The sequence below is a fragment of the Littorina saxatilis genome, linkage group LG17 (genome assembly GCF_037325665.1).
Source record: "Littorina saxatilis isolate snail1 linkage group LG17, US_GU_Lsax_2.0, whole genome shotgun sequence".
NCBI classification, from domain to species: Eukaryota; Metazoa; Mollusca; class Gastropoda; order Littorinimorpha; family Littorinidae; genus Littorina; species Littorina saxatilis.
The window spans coordinates 33,643,091-33,663,090 of NC_090261.1; the positions used below are offsets into that span (position 1 = coordinate 33,643,091).

Here is a 20,000-nt window from a genome sequence, read left to right on the forward strand (position 1 = left end):
TGGTAGATTGCTGTCTTTAAGAATGAATTCAGAGATTCTGAACCTTGCGAAGTAGTACCTAGTCCCCTTCTACCGTATTGGATTGGGGTTGGGGGGGGGGGGGGCTGGGAGAGGAGGTCTCACACAGTCTGAATGTACTTGGAGTTCTCTTTGAAAGAACACATCATATTTTTTTAAGGCTGCTTCAGATTTTCAAATATTGACAGAGGCCTGGTTCTGTTAGAAACAGTGGTTTTTCGGATTTATTGAATGTAATATTTTTCAGCACGAATTGTGTTAACACTCAGGTCAAAAAGGGTTCTTTATTGTTGAAGGGGGCTCTGAATAATTCAGCCACAGGCGTGTCTGTGTTATTAAGTTTACGACTTTATTGCACGTGCGTTATGGTAACAATCAGTTTCAAAATCGGTAAGAGCACGTGAGTCTGGGAGGGCCTCGGGGTCAACTGCGCAACTCAATCACTGTCAACATTGCCCCGGTTTTGACGACCATACTTCTTTGCTCTAGATTGTGGCCTGTCTTGGGGAGTTGGCTGTTATCATCACTACCACTTCTAGGCTTGTTATGTGTCCATCTGTTTCTCCTTTGGTGGATTGCTGTCTATGAAATCAGAGCGTCTGAGCCTTGCGAAGTAGTAACTAGTCCCCTTCTACAGTATTGGTATTGGCTGGGAGAGGAGGGCTCACACACCGGCCTGAATTGTATTGGAGTTCTCTTTGAAAGAACATATCGTATTTTAGTTAGACTGTCATAGATTACTTTTGAAGATTGACTGAGGCCTGAAACAGTGGCTTTTTAGTCTCATAGAATTTAATATTTTTAAGCACGAATATTTTTAACACTGAGGTCAAAAACGGGGTTCTTTATTGCTCAAGTGGGTTATAAATGAATTCAACCACAGGCGTGTCCGTGTTATTGAGTTTAAGACTTATTGCACGCGCGTTATGGTAACAATCAGTTCCAAAATCGGTAAGAGCACGTGAGTCTGGGAGGCCTCGGGGTCAACTGCGCAACTCAATCACTGTCAACATTGCCCCGGCTTTGACGACCATACTTATTTGCTCTAGACTGCGGCCTGTCTTGGGGAGTTGGCTGTTATTACACCCCCGGTATAGGGGTGTGTATAGGATTCGGTCGATGTGTTTGTTTGTGTGTTTGTGTTCGCATATAGATCTCAAGAATGAACAGACCGATCGTCACCAAACTTGGTGAACAGGTTCTATACATTCCTGAGACGGTCCTTACAAAAATTGGGACCAGTCTAACACACGGTTAGGGAGTTATTGGTGGATTAAGATTCTACAAGGACTTATAGAGGGACATATTAATGGTCAAAGGGAAATAACCTTCTCAGCTGGTGGCAGTGAGAATGGTAAGGACGGGGGTGTTTTTCCTACCTCGGAGGAATTTCTTGTTTTCACTGCCATTTCTAGGCCTGTCCGGTTTCCATATTTTTCTCCGTTGGTGGATGACTGTCTTTGAGCAGTCGGATCTTCTGACTGAGCCTTGGGGAGTGGTGCTCCAGTATAGGATAGTGACCTGGGAGAGGAGGGCTCAGAAACACTGAGCGTTTTTGAATTCTCTTCGAAGTAACAGTTTGTATTTGTTGAACAGTTTGTTTTATTATTTTCTTTCACAGACTGGCTGAGGTCAGCCTTTTGGATGGCTTCAGAGAAAAACATGTCTGTATTGCTGACATTATTCTAAGTTATAAGCACATGTGCATTATGATAAAAATAGACTTTGTCTGTTTGAATTTATCCTGAGCCTTTTGGATTCACAGTGTTAAGAATTAACACGCTGTCTCTCCTCCTCTGTCTCTGTCCGACTGTCTGCTCGTCTGTTTGTCTCTCTCTCTTTTTCACTCTTTTTTTCATTCTGTTTGTCTATCTGTCTGTCTTTTCTGTCCCGCCACCCCCCCCCCCCCTCTCTCTCTCTCTCTCTCTCTCTCTCTCTCTCTCTCTGTCTGTCTGTCTGTCTCTCTCTGTCTCTCTGTCTCTCTGTCTCTCTGTCTCTCTCTCTCTCTCTCTATCTATCTATCTATCTGTCTCTCTATCTGTCTGTCTGTCTGTCTTTCCCTCTTTCTCTCATTATGTCAATCTGTTTCTCTCTCTATCTCCCTCCCACCATACTATGTCTGTCTGTCTGTCTGTCTGTCTATGTGAGTCTCTCTCTCTCTCTCTCTCTCTCTCTCTCTCTCTCTCTCTCTCTCTCTCTCTCTCTCTCTCTCTCGGGGTTTCCATCGATAAGAGCACGTGCGTCTGGAAGCCCTGCGGTGTCAGCTGCACAACTCAGTCAATGTCAACGTTGCCCCGGCTTGATGACCATACTCTTTCCATCTGAGTGTTTGGACCTGTGTCGGAGCCGCCGAAGCTGTTATTTTCTCCCCCACCTTGGACCTTGTGCTCTGTCGATCCTTCTCCGCTGCTGGAGAAGGCTATTCCGTGGTAAATCTGTTGGAAGGCACGGTGTATCTTTCTTTAGCCTTTATTGGACACAGGCAACAAGGCTCCCAGGTATATTGATGCTGCCCCTGTGTTTGTTTTGAGCAAGGTACACCAAATTAATCGAACAAGCAACAGTTAAGTTTTCTAAAGCAATGTTATTTAAAAAATAATAAAAGAATCAGATAATGTCAGCTTTGTTTACGTGCACCATGTAAATAGCGTTAGGCGGCGGCGGAGGAGATGTGATAGGGATTCCCGCTTGTATACAGGTATTTTAAATGGCATTTACGGACAGGCCGTTTGGATTTTGTGAACTTTGCCCAAGAAACTCATTTATGTTTTAAGGGGTACTGTTTAAATCTTGTAAACAGATTAAATATACTAACCTCTAAAAACTCTACGCTTGTCCAAAGCACCAATTTCAAAAACGTCCACAAAAGAGAAGACACTTATCTTTCTTTCTTTCTTTCTTTATTTGGTGTTTAACGTCGTTTTCAACCGTTCAAGGTTATATCGCGACGGAGAAGACACTTACAGATACTGACAGATTAACAACACTACAGTATCAGCATCTGGTGTACAAAGGAAGAAGGTACTAGTGTTTCTGCAGAGGAAAACAAAGTGACTTCTACAGGTGAAATCCACTTAAATCCCGGGCTAGGACTTTGAATCTGCATGGACAGGCGCAGTGGCCTAGTGGATAAGACATCGGCCTTCTGAGCCCCATTATCGGAAGGTCGTGAGTTCAGATCCCGGCCGCGGCCGCCTGGTGGGTTAATATAAGATGTTTGATGGGTTGTTGACAGACCAGCTTTTTTGTCGGTCCGAGGGGGAGCATATCGTCTTTTGTTTCATATTTATTGACCAAGGCCCCAAGGACCGACAAAAAAGCTGGTCTGTCAACAAACCACCAAACATCGCTTTTGTCATCATTTTGGTAGTGAGAAAATAAGTGCACAATCAACCCAGGGAGCCATGCTTTGAAACACGGGTTCCGTGCTGATAACCACACGAGTCCCGGTTTGATAACCACTGGCAATCAAAGATGGCGTGTGAAAGCAACTTTCTGTGTTTTTGAGTTCATTAAATGTTGGGATGAATATGTCAGGTTTGAGGATGCACAGTTCTGTAGGTTCATCTCGGTATTCCACCCCCTCGGCTTTCTGTTGTAAATATTAAGCTGAGTGATCGAATGTGGAAGCTACGTTTGGTCAAAGGTCACAGAAGATTTGCGTCGTGCAGCAAAGGAAAAAATCGCGATCTTGTTTCCGACTCAATACCTCTTTGTTTTTCATTAGACCTGTCATTCTGCTTGTTCGGCTTTGTTAGATGTTTGCATATATCTTGTTGCTATTTTCTTTGCTTTTATTATTGTTTCTTATTTGTGCTTCGTTTATCGATACAACGTCTTGTGCACGGGTCAAAATGTGTGTGTCAGGGGTCGTTTTACTTGAACTTGACGTTCGTGTTTCTCCGAACGTCTGTGTATCGAAACACAGATAGGCCTACATGCACTCCATGACTCTGTAAGAAGACAAAACATATCGCTAGGTTTCATTTGTTTTTGATCAATGTATGACCTTTCATGAAGTAGTTTTGTTTTTTGTTTACTTTTGCCAGTTTGCCAGTTCGTTTTTGGAACTTTGCAAAGCAGTGTCGTGTCGTCTGTTTAGGTCTGGGGAAACACCTATGAAAAGAGCCGAAGAATCCCCGAGCGTTTCTAATGGGTTTGCTTTTGATTATCCATGTATAACCTGCTTCCTGCAACTATGGTAACCGGGGATTTATTGCCTGGGGAACATGAGATTTATTTCCCAGGTGCTTGTGAATGAAAACTCGTGAAAATGATGACAAGGGTGGAGATTTGTCCGATCTTCCAGGTCAACTTATGTGCCTTATCCCCCTTCGTGTGTACTCACAAGCACAAGACCAAGTGCGCACGGAAAAGATCCTGTCATCCATGTCAGAGTTCGTTGGGTTAAAGAAACACAAAAATACCGAGGATGCTTCCCCCAAAAGCGACGTACGGCTGCCTGAATGGCGGGATAAAAACTGTCATACACGTAAAAACCCACTCGTGCAAAAACATGAGTGACGTGGGAATTTCAGCCCATGAACAAAGAAGAAGAAGAAGAAGAATCTGCATAAACGTTTAAATGGACCCCTAAGTGAGAACAGCTTGTGTCCATTGTTACATTTAGTCAAGTTATGACTAAATGTTTTAACATCGAGGGGGGAATCGAGACGAGGGTCGTGGTGTATGTGTGTGTGTGTGTGTGTGTGCGTGCGTGCGTGTGTGTAGAGCGATTCAGACCAAACTACTGGACCGATCTTTATGAAATTTTCCATGAGAGTTCCTGGGATTGATATCCCCGAACGTTTTTTTCGTTTTTTTGATAAATGTCTTTGATGACGTCATATCCGGCTTTTCGTGAAAGTTGAGGCGGCACTGTCACGCTCTCATTTTTCAACCAAATTGGTTGAAATTTTCGTCAAGTAGTCTTCGACGAAGCCCGGACTTCGGTATTGCATTTCAGCTTGGTGGCTTAAAAATTAATTTATGACTTTGGTCATTAAAAATCTGAAAATTGTAAAAAAAAAATTTTTTATAAAACGATCCAAATTTACGTTTATCTTATTCTCCATCATTTTCTGATTCCAAAAACATATAAATATGTTATATTTAGATTAAAAACAAGCTCTGAAAATTAAAAATATAAACATTATTATCAAAATTAAATTGTCGAAATCAATTTAAAAACACTTTCATCTTATTTCTTGTCGGTTCCTGATTCCAAAAACATATAGATAGGATATGTTTGGATTACAAACACGCTCAGAAAGTTAAAACGAAGAGAGGTACAGAAAAGCGTGCTATCCTCAGCGCAAGTACTACCCCGCTCTTCTTGTCAATTTCACTGCCTTTGCCATGAGCGGTGGACTGACGATGCTACGAGTGATAGGCCTACGGTCTTGCTGAAAAAGTGCATTGCGTTCCGTTTCATTCTGTGAGTTCGACAGCTACTTGACTAAATGTTGTATTTTCGCCTTACGCGACTTGTTGAAACTTTCATTGATACAGACAGACGCGGAGAGAGTGCCTCTAAAAACACTGATCACAGTTTCTGCATCTGCAGCGAATGCGTGTGTGTGTGTGTGTGTGTGTGGTCTAAATTGATTTGTACTTTATTCTTCATGTCTTGCAACCACGACTGACTATTAGGGTTTTAACGTCCTCTCAGACCAACTGGTCTATATTGGGACAGGTATTGGTAATACGCTGAAGATATGGTGTGATACTTTGATTCGAACAAGCCCGCTGTGGCTGTCTTCTTCGACACACCAGCATTGGGGTTGTCTCGTCAAAGTATCGAAATACGATCATGATAATCAGAGACGAGAGATGATGCATGCGTGTCTTCGTGTTTTCCAAGCCCTGAGACTTTCGCTGTGAACGTGGGATCTTTTTCGTGCGCATGTGTCGGACACCGAAGAGAGTCTGCACAAAGTTGACTCCGAGAAATAAATCTCTCGCCGAACGTGGGACCAACTGAGCCTTTGGAACCACGGGGTAGATGAAACAGAGCGAAGGAATTGAGCGGTGGAGGTTAATGGATAAACTGGAGGGACTTTTTTGGCCTGTAAAGGCTCATTCACACTCATCTTGTTTCTTCGATTTTCCCCTCGAATGGGAAGTGGTGGCAGGAAGTATAGATGGTTTAGAAGAAGTAAAACAGTTGTAACTTGGCAGAAAATGTACACGAAACTTAAAACTTCATAGACTGATAAGGTTCAAACTCCAAAATAAAAACACACAAAAAACGAGAAAAGTTAGTAATTCCATTTGAAACGTTTGACTTTTGACACAACTTTTGTTGGAATGTTTTGTCTTGTCAATGTTCTAATACCTTTCTTGTTTGTTTGTTGTTGTTGTTTTTTTGGTACATGAAACTTGTTTTAATCCCAGAACTCAACGAATACTTTATATTTTACTTAAATGTTTTTAGCTGACTCAGCCAAGCTTGTCCTGCTAACGGAAGTTAAACTTGAGGATATATCTTAGTTGCTTACTTTGCTCTTCTTGATTGCCGACGTAACCCTCAGTCTATTTCCATCGGGCCATGCGCTGTTACTGCTGATTCCATGACATGGCATGTTCCCGTGTTTTGGCACCCAGGCTACCCACAGAACGATGGTATTCATTACGGCTTGGGGCTCACTTGCTGACTCTGCTAAACAGGTGATTGGCACACTTGCTCATCTTGGAATGCAGTTACTGCTCGACTGGGGCTGATAATACACTGGTGATGCTTTCGATGTTTTTTGTTCTTGTTTTGTTTTGTTTTTTCCCCTTCTGTTTCATTTTAATTGGCATGTGCCTCACCAATGTCCAATGACAATGTAAACACACCCCCCAACTTGCTCAGTTTGGATTGCAGTTATATATACTGCTTGACTAAGACTGATCATGCACTGATGATGTTTTCGGTGATTTTTGTTTTTGTTTTATTTTGTTTTTGACCCTTCTGTTTCTTTTTTTTATTGGCACCTGCCTCACCTCCTAGTCCAATGTAAACATACCCCCCCCCCCCACCTCCCTCCGGCATTCTAATCCCAACTCCTACACACCTCTGTTCGCCTCCGCCGGTTTCTTGAACTCTCGTGAGATCAGTTAATGATTTTTGTTCAACAGAGCACAACTTATAGATCTATGCTAGATTCTTTTTTTTCATGATTTAAGTGCAGATTTATTTTCCTCTTGTGTGTGAAAAAAAGGGTGAGGATTGGTGGTGGTGGATGGTAGTACAATACAGTAAATCAAGTTTGTCCGAATTCAGGTCGCATCATTATTTTTGTTATGTTTTGTTATGTTTTTTTGTGGGTTTTTTTTTAACAAGAAAGCGCAAGCCGCTTAATCTGCCGTTTCAGACATTTGTTCAGGCAAAACTTTCAAAATCAAGGCTGAAAACCCCATAGTTTACTACAAACATCTCGAGTTTTTGACCCAAAATGTAACATAGACGTAGCACTTTTGTACATTTTCTGCAAAACAAATAAATGATGGTCTGAGAATCTTAGAAATTATCAGTGTGTATGTCCTACACATTTCTACTCCTGAAAGAAACGCACTCTTTTCGTTTGGATCCAAACCAAGAAAAAGAAACATAGGAACAGCAACACAAACTTCTCTCGCGTTTACCGCAAAACATCTACACAAGCTGCAGACAAATCTCATTGCAGCTCTCTCTCTCTCTCTCTCTCTCTCTCTCTCTCTCTCTCTCTCTCTCTCTCTCTCTCTCTCTCTCTCTCTCTCTCTCTCTCTCTCTCTCTCTAGGGGGGCGGGGACGTAGCTCAGTTGGTAGCGCGCTGGCTTTGTAGCCAGTTGGTCATTATTAGCGTGGGTTCGATCCCCACGTTCGGCGAGAGATTTATTTCTCGGAGTCAACTTTGTGCAGACTCTCTTCGGTGTCCGAACACCCCCGTGTGCACACATGCGCACGAAAAAGATCCCACGTTCACAGCGAAAGTCTCAGGGCTTGGAAAACACGAAGACACGCATGCATCATCTCTCGTCTTCGATTATCATGATCGTATTTCGATACTTTGACGAGACAAACCCAATGCTGGTGTGTCGAAGAAGACAGCCACAGCGGGCTTGTTCGAATCAAAGTATCACACCATATGTTCAACGTATTACCAATACCTGTCCCAAGATAGACCAGTTGGTCTAAGAGGACGTTAAACCCTAACAGTCAGTCAGTCTCTCTTTAGTTACATTGACCGTTCGGGGATAGCTGGCGCTATGGGTCCAGACGTTGTCGTAAAAGCACTGAAACGGAAACATCGGTTTTACGGTCAGCGGCCATAACGTTGGTGAAATGTGCTTTTCTCCGTTCTGCATCGCAGGAGCTGTCGTTATTGGCCCTTTCTAAAAGTGTTCTCCCAGCTGTTGGATGCTGGTCTTCTAAACTCTTCTTCATGTTCTTCTTGAGAGTGCGTCAAGTTGATGAACATTATGCATGTGAACATGGCTTGGAATAGTGACAGCAACACGGACAGTCTTTTTTCTGTCTGAATTTTATTCAGAGGTGACCTCAGCGGAGAGTCTATAAAATAAATTATAAAAACCGTTCCAAAATACAAAGTGTTTCGTCAAACAACGCTCACACACACACACACACACACCACCACACACACACACACACAACACACACACAACACATACACACAACACAGGAACTGAGTGCCTTCTCAGAGACATTTTGGCGTCATCTACTCTTCATTTTGTGCTCAGTGAAAACTCCGCCACCCTCTCAGGTACAAGTACCGCCTACTATAGTTGTACACACAGTTACGTGCTGTTTTCATCAACACATAGAAGAGAGAGACTTCTTGCTGTACTTATAGCTCGTGTCAGTGCGTATTACCTTTTCACGTGTATAACGTGCACTTTGCGGTATGTATTCCATCTTGTGGGACACAGTGTGGAGATTGTGTATGGTTTTGGCCGCCAAGGCCAGTTATGCCTGGTTTATGCAGATGGTTTTGGTTACGAATGGATTGCATAGCTTTGTCAGATCTGCCGGGGTATATCCTTTTTGTTATTATTTCCTAGCAGTAACTGTCCATTTTTAAACCGCCTTTGTGTAATAAAGGGGCTTTTAGGATTTACTCTGTCTGTCTGTTTGTTTGTTTGTTTCTGTGTTTGTTTGTTTCTGTGTTTGTTTGTTTGTCTACAGATTAGACTTGTATCTCTGGTTTCTTGTACTTTCAACCTGATGGTTGTTATTTAATCGCTAAAAGGATTCACTTACCATCCTGTGTTCTTCTGCCATGTCTGTAAATTTATTTAAACCGTGCTGCCAATAATGCAGGTCAGTTAAACAGCTTTCAAAAGCTACATTTTAACAGCATCTGCCACAATTGATATGTTCCACTTCAAAATCAAACGAAACGGTTACTCCAAATGACTGCTCATAATTTTGTCAAACGCTAGGCAATTAGTGTTGCGCTGTCTACACTAACGAGGGGGAGGAGGGGGGGGGGGGGGTCAGGTGATTTCCTTCAACGCCATGACAGGTGGAAGCTTCTCGAGGGGAAAGAAATTACTTCTTTTCAGTTCTGCCTCATAACTTCGCTCTTGACGTGTAAACTCTGACGCACGAACGGGTGCGGAGGAGGGTGGTTTTGTTGGGGAAATTCAGATCAAGACGTCTAACTCAACCTTGATTTTGACGTCGTTGACAAAGCTGTGCATGCCGTGTTAAGAAGATCTGTCACGTGAACAAAGGGGCGCAACTCTGTTGACGACCTATGTTTTGTCTTGATTATATTATGTGGTTTAACCTAATATTTATTGTGTTTATTCAGATATTGTGTATGACGAGCCAAAAGAAACAAATCCAGTTTGTGCCAAAAATTAGACAATTGTGTTGTATTGTATTGTACTGTATTGTCCTGTATTGTATGGTATGGTATGGTATGGTATGGTATTGTATGGTATGGTATTGTATGGTATGGTATTGTATGGTATGGTATGGTATGGTATGGTGGCCATTTCAGTCCTAAGGACTGGCCACAAACAGCAATGCGTAAATAGATATGCACAAATAAGCTCTCATGTCCCAAATAGACACTAGTTCTGGGGACAGAAAAACCAAGTTAGTATAGCATAGCATAGCTCTCTGGCAACGACGTCGTAATTGACACGCAGTTCAGATCTTGATTTGAAGTTCTCTATTGTACCTTTCTCTCTGCAGACGCGTTAGCCAGTCAATTATAAGATTAATGGAGATATAGCATTCACACACACACACACACACACACACACACACACACACACACACACATACTCTCCCAATTGAAGTTGTGCGGCTAATTATGTTTACTTTCGAACTGAACGGGAAACTGACTTGCAAGTCAACCGGCTGAAAGCAGGGAAAAGGCAAACAAATTTATTGAACATTGCCGATTGACTACACACAATTCTCTGCAAATCAACAAATATTCAAAAGAAATAATGAAAAAATACACATACCACTACCACCAACAACAACGAGAAGATAAAGCAGTTTTGGTCGTTGTGATAAAAATCTCCAAGAAATTCAAATGTATTAGTACTACCCTGGGAACATACACACTCAATCGTGCCATGTGAAACCAGCCGTTGTGGCTTGCGCATCATTCATTACAACACCAGAAGCTGTTTTGTAAGATTTTCAGCGAAGAAGAAAACATTACAAAGAAATCCTTCATTACAACTTCATCTTATCAGACTTGACAGAGAGCAAAAGTACCCCCCGTTAAAACTGAGTAAAGCCCATCTTTCACGCTTATCATCTTCGGCCTTAGAATAGCAGCGCAGATGCACCATGAAACAAGCTCAGTTGTCTCTTTTGACAGCAGATGCCACTGTGAGGGTGTGAATGATAATTGTTTCCTGTCGGTCATGTCGCCGGGTTTGTGTCTACCTGCGAACCTGTGGAAAAGATAATCTTATCACTTGACGAAAGAGTTGTCAAGTTCTGAACTAAAATGCAAGCATTAGGCCTTGAAATGACCTTGTGTTTTTGTAAACATTTTTTCAGGAGACAGGTAGTTTGATACACTGTTTGAGAGCTGACAGAGACACAGACAGAGCAAAAAGAGAAACGGGTGAAGAATTAAACAAAAGACTGTGACGAAACACCGGCTAATTAATACCCGAAGGTGGGAAAGAAATGCACGAAACACTGGTATGCGAAGGTCGAAGGTAATCGAAGATGTAGTGTCACAAGCGGCTTTAATATTAGCATACTTTTATGCTGTGGGGTTAAATGTATTGTATTGGAGCGCCTGTGTTCCTCTATTTCGCCTGTCATAGGTAGACGCTGGTTAACTGCAGGTGTCTCGTGGAGCTCGTGCTCAGGTATTTCACGTGTGTTTTGCTTGTATTTTGTAAGGTGAACTCAGAGCTAAATTCGAGCTCGTAGATACTCCTTTTTATTCATTCGTTCTTTGCCTTTAGCCGAGGGAAGATAGCTTGCGTTCCAAGCGAATCCGTTCTTCGTTGAACGTAGGGTCTGTTTGCGTAGAGCAGATGCCGGAAACCTGTTATCAACGGCAGGGGATATGTATGGCTACTTCAATACAACCAGGATGTGGTATGTAATCATTAAATATTATGTTGTGTGTGTTACAGTTAAATTATTCTCAGGTTTAGATTTGCTTATTGACTTCTGAAAACCGGTCAATCCAAGATGGCGGAATGTATAGTGTGCACGTGCGTGTGTAACTTTGTACTTGAACGGTATGAATTTGTGAGTTTGTTTTGGGGAATGGTTTGGTATGTTGTTGAATGAATATGTTTTGGTTGAAAGGGGAGTGGTGGACAGTTTTGTTTATAGAATGAATTTGGTATTATTCGTGGGACTTCATACTTAGCAGAATTGAAGGTATAAGTCCGTTGGTATGTGTGTTCGAGATGCATGAGAGTGAGAGTAGAGAATTATGTCCATTTAATCCTGCACTTGGTTGTTAAGTTATAAGGACGGGTGGGCGATGTTACTGTTACCGTGAACTAAGTCTTGCGTTCACCATTCCAGGTTGTTGTATTTCACCATGCGGAGGCTACTCTGAAATGGCCTACTACTGAGGAGATGTCTGCCGCTCCACTTTCGACGACGGCACTGCTCGCCTGGCAAGGACTCGACGTCACCGATGACTCCTGTCGCTTCGCACCACGGCCTCGTTGACTCCGGTTCATAAACGATTTTGGATACGCAAGCACGGTAACATTAGCCTTAGCCCGTCCTAACAGCTAAAAGTGCAGGAACTCTAACGTCATTGTGAACTGGGCGAAAGTGAGAGGTATGAAAGTTTCTAAATAATTATTCTTTGTTGTTATGGGCTTTAATGCTGGTTGATCTTTGTTGTCGTTGTGGATATTGCCGAAAGAAAGATTTGTATAGTTAGATAGAGAGTTGTGTGTGTATTTATGTTATGTATAATTGATTGTTTGTAAGAAACGTCCTTAATCTACTGTTCGTGTCAACTTGTGTTTTGTAGTCGGAAGAGCAAGATTGTTTTGAGTCGTGGATGACAGACTGCGTGCGTGTTTTGTGCATGTGTGCGTGACAAATGGGGGCTCGTCCGGGATCTTTATTATTACATCGTCACCTATGATTTTGCTCTGTTCGTCTGTTTGTTTGTACCGTCTTGTCAGGTTTGATTTTTGAATAGGGATGATTGAATAACATGCTTGTACGTGCTAAGGCTTAACCTGATTTTCACAGCGGCCACCTGTGAATACTAGCCGGTGCTGGGTACATGTCTCGACGTTGTTTATAGCATTTTTCCCTGTTGTAATTTGTCTGGAAATGTTGTAGATTGAGATGTTTTGCTTCAGAATTTTGTTGTGAAGTAGTTAGGTTGCTTTTTCATAGTGGGCGACTTAACCATTTTACATTTGGTGAGAAATCATGTCGGGATCCAAATCTCGCAATGCCGCTCTGGCAAGTTTTTCTACCCCTGATCATGGTAATTCTCCACCCCGTATGACACTTACCACGCCAAAGCATATGGATGGAGCTGCTGTTGACCCTATTGAAAAATCTAGTTCCCTCACGTCAGCTCAAGAAATTATAGCCGCTAGGGGACGTGCTTTGGGCGTTCGATCAGGGGCTGCTTTAGCAAAATACGTTCAAGAAGAGGAAGCAGCTCAACGAAGACTACTTCAAGAAGAAGAGGAAGCTCAACTGAGAAAAGAAGAAGCTCAACGAAGACTACTTCAAGAAGAAGAGGAAGCTCAACTGAGAAAAGAAGAAGCTCAACTGAGAAAAGAAGAAGCTCAACGAAGACTTCAGAGGGAGGAACAGGATGCTCAACGAAGACTTCAGAGGGAGGAAGAAGAAATCAGAAGAAAAGTACTTCGAGAAGAGGAAGAAAACGACCGCCGCCGACGTCTAGCTGAACTGGAAGAAGAAAGAGTTCGTGCAGAGATAGAAAAGACTAGGAGAGAAGAGACTACTTCAAGTTCTCGTAGTAGGGCTATTGAACCAGTTCGTCTGAAAATAGATCCATTTGATGAAGCCAAAGAGGATCTCGACACCTTCCTAGGACGATTCGAGAGAGCAGCAACTCTCAGTGGCTGGGACAGGGAGAGTGACTGGGGAGCTCGGCTGGGAGCCCTCCTGAAAGGTTTTGCTGCCGATGTTTACTTGGAACTGCCAGCTGAGGATGCGGGAAACTTTGATGTCATTGTGGACGCCCTTAGAGGATCTTTTCGCTGGACGGCTGACTCGTATCGTTCCAAGTTTCGACTCGCGGCCAAAAGGGGAGAGGAGACGTTTATACAGTTTGCTACCCGTCTTCGAATTTGGTTTGAACGGTGGAGGAAAGCCGCGAAGAAAGAGGAGACCTATGCTGGAATCCGAGACCTCATACTGATGGAACACCTGATGGACCATGTGTCTGGGGACCTCGCGGATTTCATCCGGCAGCGCGAACCGGCGAACGTCACTGAGGCCGCCGAACTAGCTGAGAGGTTTGCTGCATCAAAAAGAGCCAGGAAAAACCCGGTTACTGCGACTGGTCGAGTCGAGAAGAACACGAAGGACATTGAAAATCCTGAGGAAGACTCTGCCCCAGTTAGTCCCGTCCACCCCAACGGCCCTTTTCCCAAGAGAAATTGCTACGGTTGCGGTAAAACTGGGCACATCCGTAGGAATTGCCCGCATTCAGCATCGTCCTTCAACGTGAGGACCGTCACCAACGTGAGAACAGTTGTAACGATGCCAGGAACCACTGCTGCCACATCAGAGTTACCTACCCTTTGTGACCCATGTAGCCAACTTTCGTATACTCCTTTATGCACGGTCAGTATCAATGGATCGCAAGTATCTGCTCTTCGTGACACAGGCGCCGACGGACTGGTCATTGACTCCTCTTTGGTAAAAGACTGTAAACTCAAGCAAGGGAGTCAAACTATTCGTCTCGCAGCAGGGAACGTTCAGAAGACATGTCCTACTACGATCGTACATTTAGAGTCCCCATTATTCTCGGGAAACGTTGTTGCTATTGTGGTTGACCAGCTAACATACCCCGTACTCATCGGAAACCGGATCATTCAGCCTGGAGGAGAAACTCTTGAAGTTCCTGTGTACCGGGCGAAAGCTCAACCTGTCAAGATAGCCGCCATTACTCAAGTCCAAAATACGCGAGAAAAAGAACCTCCTAAAACCCTACGGATGAAGGACTCTGGTCTAGGTGTTACCAGAGAGAAGTTGATCCAGCTACAGACGCTTGACCCAACTCTGTCTAGGGTGCGGGAGCTGGCAAAAGGGAGGAACCCTACACCATCTGGGAAGAAAGGAAAGGTGAAATTCCTTTGGAAGCAGGGCGTCCTACATCGCTTTTTCATAACCACGGAGAAGACCTTCAGTCAGGTGGTGGTGCCCGAGACTCTTCGTTCGGGTATTTTGAGACGATACCACAATGTTACTAAGACTGGTCATCTTGAGACAAAGAAAACTAAGAATAGACTCTGGCATTCGTTCTACTGGCCAGGGATGGAGGGCGACATCAGGCGTTATGTTCATTCCTGTGATGTTGGTCATCGAGCTTTACCTGAAGGAGGATCACCCAAAGCTCACCTTGGAAAGATGCCTCTCATAGATGAACCTTTCCGGAGAATCGCTGTCGACCGTGTTGGCACATTGACAGTCTCAGAGAGAGAGAATCGCTACAGACTGATCACCAGTCCCTTCAACCTCTACAGAAGACATAGATGACGAACGGAAGTTTGATGCGCTGGGCCCTGTTGCTTCAGACATTCACGTTCCGCATCAGAGCAATCCGAGGATGCGACAACGTCGGAGCAGACTATTACAGCCGCATTGTGTAGAATTTTTTGTGACGAACCGTAGTTCGGTTTGAGTAGGGGGGTTTGTCACAAGCGGCTTTAATATTAGCATACTTTTATGCTGTGGGGTTAAATGTATTGTATTGGAGCGCCTGTGTTCCTCTATTTCGCCTGTCATAGGTAGACGCTGGTTAACTGCAGGTGTCTCGTGGAGCTCGTGCTCAGGTATTTCACGTGTGTTTTGCTTGTATTTTGTAAGGTGAACTCAGAGCTAAATTCGAGCTCGTAGATACTCCTTTTTATTCATTCGTTCTTTGCCTTTAGCCGAGGGAAGATAGCTTGCGTTCCAAGCGAATCCGTTCTTCGTTGAACGTAGGGTCTGTTTGCGTAGAGCAGATGCCGGAAACCTGTTATCAACGGCAGGGGATATGTATGGCTACTTCAATACAACCAGGATGTGGTATGTAATCATTAAATATTATGTTGTGTGTGTTACAGTTAAATTATTCTCAGGTTTAGATTTGCTTATTGACTTCTGAAAACCGGTCAATCCAAGATGGCGGAATGTATAGTGTGCACGTGCGTGTGTAACTTTGTACTTGAACGGTATGAATTTGTGAGTTTGTTTTGGGGAATGGTTTGGTATGTTGTTGAATGAATATGTTTTGGTTGAAAGGGGAGTGGTGGACAGTTTTGTTTATAGAATGAATTTGGTATTATTCGTTGGACTTCATACTTAGCAGAATTGAATGTATAAGTCCGTTGGTATGTGTGTTCGAGATGCATGAGAGTGAGAGTAGAGAATTATGTCCATTTAATCCTGCACTTGGTTGTTAAGTTATAAGGACGGGTGGGCGATGTTACTGTTACCGTGAACTAAGTCTTGCGTTCACCATTCCAGGTTGTTGTATTTCACCATGCGGAGGCTACTCTGAAATGGCCTACTACTGAGGAGATGTCTGCCGCTCCACTTTCGACGACGGCACTGCTCGCCTGGCAAGGACTCGACGTCACCGATGACTCCTGTCGCTTCGCACCACGGCCTCGTTGACTCCGGTTCATGAACGATTTCGGATACGCAAGCACGGTAACATTAGCCTTAGCCCGTCCTAACAGCTAAAAGTGCAGGAACTCTAACGTCATTGTGAACTGAGCGAAAGTGAGAGGTATGAAAGTTTCTAAATAATTATTCTTTGTTGTTATGGGCTTTAATGCTGGTTGATCTTTGTTGTCGTTGTGGATATTGCCGAAAGAAAGATTTGTATAGTTAGATAGAGAGTTGTGTGTGTATTTATGTTATGTATAATTGATTGTTTGTAAGAAACGTCCTTAATCTACTGTTTGTGTCAACTTGTGTTTTGTAGTCGGAAGAGCAAGATTGTTTTGAGTCGTGGATGACAGACTGCGTGCGTGTTTTGTGCATGTGTGCGTGACATGTAGTCAACAGGAAGCGTTCTATCAAATGTGTTCTAAATGTGATTTTTTTTCTCCTCGCATACACACACACACACACACACACACACACACACACACATGCACACACACACACACACATGCACACACACACACACACACACACACACACACACACACACACACACACACACACACACACATACGGCACACACACAATGTATATATAACTTCAACAATCGCCGTTCCAGGTTCTTGCCTACCTGTGTCTGGAAAAGAGATAAGAAGCATTCTCACGCCACCTGCCTTCCTCTTGGGAGAGACTGAGAGGATAAAGATATTCCGCCCTTCTGCTTCTCGCTAACCTAAAACCTTCTGAGTCTTGAAGTTCCAAAAAACACCAGTCTGCCTCTCATAGTTGCATCATGGCTGACAGAGTCGCACGGAATGCGCGCGCAAGGAATACCGGTGGTCCCGTTATCGGCGGATTTGTGCTGCACAGTTCTGGTTCAGGTTATGATCTGATTCTGGCTCCGATGATGGTTAAACCCCTTGTGGTCTATTACACGGCTAGCTTGAAAAGATAACACTTAAGCGCCCATCTGGGAAGATAGGCTGACATTTTCTTGGCTTCTGTTTCTTAACTGTTAACGTTTTGAGACATAATTGTATTTTGCAGACGGAGATAAGAAGGCAAATTAAAAGAATGTTTGAAAAGCCTGCTCTTCCCGGCTTACGGCCTTTAGGTGACCTTGTTTCTTTGTATTAGTTCTATTGAGAAGATTATAAAGATCGTGAGACTTCATGGAAAGAAAGAGTGTCATCTTCTACTGTATACAAAGCCCTTTTGTAGAACTGACTCTTAGTAGTATTTTCACTCAAGCAACCAAAAATTATAAAAAGAATTTGATTTACCATCTTTTGAATAAAAGCACTTTTTCTGTATTGATCTAAGGAATCCCCTTTTATTAACAATAACAATTATCAACACACATTTATTGTCAATCAAAATAAAAACATAAAAAAAATTAAAAAAAATCTTCAACACACCTGAAGTGTGTGGTGGTTTTTTTTCTTCTATTTTTTTCTTTCTTCCAACTCTAAGTGCCATCTTAGCATTTTTTTTATTTCTCCTCCGTCTTCTGCTTCATCAAACACTTTTTTATACGACCACCACCCCCCAACCTCAACAACACACACCCACCGCCTCAATACCCACTCCTCCTTTTGTAATGTCAATTATGATGAACTGAATTAATCCATTGGATTTCCCTTGTCTCATTTGCGTGTCCGGCTCGTCTGTCTATAACGTAACGGCTAATGGCTTTTGTGAGCTTGTTCGGGACTAATCAATGTTTGTTGACTGAGTGTTAGACCTTGCAAGAACACATTTTCTGTTTCCATTCTATTTGAAATAAATACTGTAAGTCAACACGTCTAGTAGTAGGGCGGGGATGTAGCTCAGTCGGTAGCGCGCTGGATTTGTATCCAGTTGGCCGCTGTCAGCGTGAGTTCGTCCCCACGTTCGGCGAGAGATTTATTTCTCAGAGTCAACTTTGTGTGCAGACTCTCCTCGGTGTCCGAACACCCCCGTGTGTACACGCAAGCACAAGACCAAGTGCGCACGAAAAAGATCCTGTAATCCATGTCAGAGTTCGGTGGGTTATAGAAACACGAAAATACCCAGCATGCTTCCCCCGAAAACGGCGTATGGCTGCCTAAATGGCGGGGTAAAAAACGGTCATACACGTAAAATTCCACTCGTGCAAAAAACACGAGTGTACGTGGGAGTTTCAGCCCACGAACGAAGAAGAAGAAGAGCACGTCTAGTTGAACGACAGCGACAGCAATTTAAGTTTACATTTTTGTGTTTGCTTTTTAGCTCTAAAATAGTGAAAATAAACACACACGCACGCACGCGCGCGTGCGTACGAACACACACACACACACACACACACACACACACACACACACACACACACACACACACATTTTACGGCTTTAAACATTTCCAAAAACAAAGTTGTTTGGTCCATATCCCAGCGGCGTAGAAAGCAAAAATTCAGTGCAGTTTTTTCTCTCCGAAAATTCCAGATGCTATCCAACGTGTATGCAGAGCACTTTCCATTAATTCTACGCAGTGTTCCATGCTAATGCAATTTAAAGTACATTCCTTTTCCGGTCCATGTTTTTCAGCAGCGTGGTTAGTTTTTCACTTCCGCTACTGATCGTCACATGAAGTTGTTATTTCCCAGTAATGCATAGAAGAGCTATCAGTAATCAATATGACGTCTAAACGCTTCATCATCAGTGAAAAGAATGCGTGGGAAATGCACTGCTCGGGAATGATAACGATCTGTCCGTGCCAGAGTTTTCCCCCTTGATGTTTCAGCCAAGTGTTGTTGGGTTTTTTGGGGTTTTTTTTCATGCCGCTTTCCCTGGCCATATCGTCTGATGAGTTGAAGAGACGGCTGTTAAAGATCTATCGGAATATATAATGATAAACTTGCTTTCAAAGAGAACGACGATTTAACGTGCTAATAGAGCTATAAAGGCATTTTCTTAAGATTTTTTGTAAGCGAGTTTACCAAGGCTTCCTTTGCTTTCTTCTGAAAACAACCCTTTGAAACGTGAACTTATTTCAGTGTCGAAGACCTTTAATTCAACGCCACGCCACACTACCATCCCCCGTCCGCAACCGTCCTCCCCCCCCCCCCCCCTCCCAACCCCCAAAACATCCCGCAACCCACGACCCCCCCCCCCCCCCCCGCACACACACACACACACACTCACACACACACACACCAACCCCCAGCCCGGACACAAACATACGCATACACACACACACACACACACACATACACACACAAACGCACTCACGCACACACACACACACACAAACGCACTCACGCAAACACACACACACACACACACACAACATACACACACACACATACACACGAACACACACACACGCACACATACACACACACACACACACACACACATACACACATACACGCACATCAGCACACACAGGGCCCGATATTGAATTAAAAATCTAAACCTGAATCTTATCTGTAAAGCTCTCCATCAGTAACGGTTGACAGGCAGTCTCGAGAGTGCTCACGCCCCTTTAGCCAAGACGCTATCACTACCAGTATCACGGAGTAAACCAGTATCGATTTGCTGTCCTTCTCATTCTGGGTTTCGGGTCACACCCCATAACACACACACACACTGACAGGCACACACACGCACGCATGCACGCACGCACGCATGCACGCACGCACGCACGC

The 20,000-nt window shown here is 43.5% G+C and overlaps 1 protein-coding gene and 1 long non-coding RNA gene across 2 annotated transcripts in view; one reads left to right on the plus strand and one right to left on the minus strand.

Annotated features, from left to right (window-relative positions):
• The window catches only part of LOC138951751 (glutamate receptor 3-like), a gene marked incomplete in the record, with an annotated part of 54,643 nt that overhangs the window by 22,747 nt on the left and 11,896 nt on the right, over window positions 1-20,000 (plus strand).
• Window positions 10,389-17,102, minus strand: LOC138951754 (uncharacterized). The gene is made up of 2 exons (XR_011451213.1): window positions 16,965-17,102; window positions 10,389-10,926 (listed from the first exon to the last, which is right to left on the minus strand). It is a non-coding gene; the product is annotated as an uncharacterized lncRNA (long non-coding RNA).